Raw genomic sequence first — 3,473 nt, 5'->3', positions numbered from 1 at the left:
ATGTGTCAAAATATATACCTTAGGCCGTCAGGCTGAGGGGTAAATCAGTGTTCTTGATATTGACCTCTTCCTGTAATTCTCATGGTGTTGTTTAAATAACACTCCCTGGGGCACCCGGGTGGCTCAGTCAGGTAAGCGTCCAACTTTGGCTCAGGTCATGGTCTCATAGTTCATGAGTTCGAGCCCCTGCATCGGGCTTTGCCCTGACAGTGTGGAGCCCGCTTGGAATTCTTTGTCTCTCCCTCTCTCTGCTTCTCCCCCACTCGTGCTCTGGCACACACACACGTACTCTCTCAAAATAAATAAATAAACTTAAAAAAACCACTCCCTATGTGCATATCATTCAAGAGTTAAAAAAAAGCTCATAACTACTTATTTTTTTTCAATATATGAAATTTATTGTCAAGTTGGTTTCCATCATAACTACTTATTTTTATAAGCGGTATTACCTTTTGGGATGTGGTTTCTAGAAGTTTACCATCTGTTTTGGAAAGGATTTGGGAACTTTAAAGACGTCGCTTAGAATATAGCACTTTAAGCATGTCCGTGCGTTGAAGACAATTCTCAGCCTCGGCTTCCTCAACAGCCCTGGTATTCCGGTTTCCCACACCTCAGCAAGCAGGGAGGGTGACAGAATGCCCGTTACTCCCCTGAGTCACGACATGGCCCCGCAGCTCCTCAGGCGTTTCCGAGAGTCCCCCTGTGGAGTGTCCCGTGTGTGCATAAACAATGGGAGCACTATTTATCCAGCGTCTGTCTGTGGGAACTACGTCCATGGGGGGTTTAGACAAGAGGATGTAGGGGGTAAGAAATCGACTCTCTCCTCCTCCTCATTTCCTCCCTCTTCAACTCCCATCAGGGACCTGGCCTCACCTGATTCCGTGCAAATCTCCCTCTCTTCAACGTGGGCACAGATTCTGTCTCGTGTATGGTTCTCCCAGAAGCAGAACTTGAGATAAAGGTTTGTGTGCACGTTGTTTATGGGGTAGGTGGTACCAGGAAGTACTGAGGAAGGGGTAGGAAGTGACACAGGGAAGGAAAGTTGCATCATCAAGACAGCTGCCACCGTAGGCCACTGCGGTTGAAGGCTTCCTGGCTATCTCTGCAAGGGAGTGTGAAAAACCACCTCACAGTTGTTCCCCCTGTGGAAGGAGGGAGTTGATGTATTTATACACCGACACTGTCCTTGTTGCTTGAGGGCGGCTCCCCAGCGTGCTCTACAATGCTGATGGCCAGCTGGTCTCCAGAGGCTAGAGAAATCCTTCAGACAAAGAAACGCAAGTGCCATTGGCTTCGATGCACATTCATCGGGTGATAAGGGCCTGGCCTTGACAGTGGTAGGGACGGATGCCACCGAGTTGCCTACTCCACCGAGGAGAGAACTTTGCATGTTCCGGTCCAGCAAAAGCTTTGACTCCAGAAACTCCCTATCACCCATCTTCCTTTTCAGTGTCTAGAAAATGCTGGAATAAAATGTTAATACAAGTCTATGCTTTGCCAAGGGTCGTGTTTTGTTGTTTTTCTTGAGCTGTCTTGGGACAAATTAGGAAAAGAGCATTTTCTTGTCCACACACTCCCTCACCTTCAGTAGATACTCCTCAGATCCATTCATCATGGTTTCTCCTTTTCCATGTGATGATACAGAGTAAACCAGAGAGTTTCCTTTTATTCCTCCCCCCTTTTCCTTGTCTTTGTTGTTACTTATGTTTCTGTTTACTATTTTTTAAAAATGTTTATGTACTTATTTTGAGTGAGCGCGAGGGAGAATCCCAAGCAGGCTCCACGCTCAACACGGAGGCCCGTGCGGGGCTTGATCTCACCAACTGTGAGACGGTGACCTGAGCTAGAATCAAGAGTTGGTCGCTTAACCGACCGAGCCACCCAGGAGCCCCTGGTTCTGTTTACTTTAATTAGAATTTAGTCTTTTATTGAATCTATTTTACTTCTGTAGTATTTTTATAAGCAGTGTTCAGGAACTCACAGAGTCTCTAATAAACTAGAAATGATTCTTTTTTTTTTTTTTTTTTTTCCCAGTCAAGATGCTGTGTGCCATCTAGGCTCGGAACTCGTGGACTAGAACTAATTTCGCAGGTTAGGCAAGTGGATCCTCATAGCAAATGGAGCTAAAGGTTATTCTTTGCAATCATTCCAACCCTAGTATCTAAACACCGGACATTCGCTTTATGTTTTTACTATTATATTCATTGGTCTTTTTATACACTAGCTGTTAACAGCAACCCCAATAGTAGGTAGTATTAGCCAGTGCTCCATGTCTCCAAGCGTTGGAATCCCTCTCTCCTCTTCTGGCTGTGTTATTTGGGATATGTTGCCTTACTTCTCAACTGTTCCTTCATATGTCAGGAGGACACGATAATAAAACCCAGCTTATATTTGGGAAGTAGACTTAATGCGTATAAAATGCTTAGTCCAATGCCTACAACACAGTAAAGCCCTTGATCAATGTAAGTTTCATTACAAAACACCAACACGCACACACACACACACACACACACACACACACACATTGTATTTAAATGGAAGTGATATTGTTGACTCGTGAGCCTGTATGTGCATCTAATCTTGAATTATCAAGTGACCGATTCATGGCTTGTGTGCATACTTAAGTGACACGGAGCTGGTAAACAAATGTCTGTACCCCAATATCTGTGAGTCGTGTTCTCGTCTCTGTGCCTGGAGTCTTCATTCTGCGATGTTGGTTATATCACAGCTTAGTGGGTGCACACGGCCGTGTGTCTGGGCACCCTCTGGCCTTCTTGATCAATATTGACCTAATTCTATCCTGAGTGAAGGCAACGAGATGATTACTCTGAACTGAATCTCTTTCGCCTGTGCTCCTTCACCGACGTTAGTGACTGTAACTCACCTCTGGCAGGATGGGGAACCGCTCTCCTGTTGAATTCTCAAGCAGTAGGAGGGAACAAAACCCTCAGGCATAGCTGTTACTGAGAACTCCTCACGTGGGAGCATTTCACCCACCTTAGCATCAGAGCCTCTATTCCTGCCATCCCAAGTTGATGGGTGGGGAGGTTGACGTAAGTGAGCCCCCAAGGATGTTGAATAAATACGCGGCAGGGCAGTCAGATGGCAGTCACACGGCAGTCAGATGGGCGGCTTTACAGTAAAGTTCGCTGTTTAAAAAAAAACAACCACCTTCATTTCGGAATAATTGTAGATTTACAGAAAAGTTTCAGAGATCGTGTGAGCCTACCGATTAACCACTGAGTTTCACTGTCTCTTAAGGCTCTCAGATTTTACCAAATCATGTCAACTTTATCACCAGCTCATCTAGCTTCTTAAGTGAGTGTAGCTCTGACCCCAATTAGAGGCTCCGATTATCTACATTCAGGGCTCCGTCACAGAACACAAGGCAAAGTGTATTTTTTCATTCCACGAATAATGATCGAGTACTTTCTATGTACTTCACATGGTGTTAGGAACCGGGGTTACAGTGG

General features: G+C 45.3%; 1 long non-coding RNA gene across 1 annotated transcript; it reads right to left on the bottom strand.

The window, feature by feature from the left end:
• Positions 1–375: 375 nt before the first annotated feature.
• LOC115509619 lies at positions 376–960 on the bottom strand. The gene is made up of 2 exons (XR_003967442.1): positions 874–960; positions 376–700 (listed from the first exon to the last, which is right to left on the bottom strand). It is a non-coding gene; the product is annotated as an uncharacterized LOC115509619 (long non-coding RNA).
• Between the last annotated feature and the right edge of the window lie 2,513 nt (positions 961–3,473).

The sequence above is a fragment of the Lynx canadensis genome, chromosome A3 (genome assembly GCF_007474595.2).
Source record: "Lynx canadensis isolate LIC74 chromosome A3, mLynCan4.pri.v2, whole genome shotgun sequence".
Lineage (NCBI taxonomy): Eukaryota > Metazoa > Chordata > Mammalia > Carnivora > Felidae > Lynx > Lynx canadensis.
This window is presented reverse-complemented; position numbering and strand designations above follow the sequence as displayed.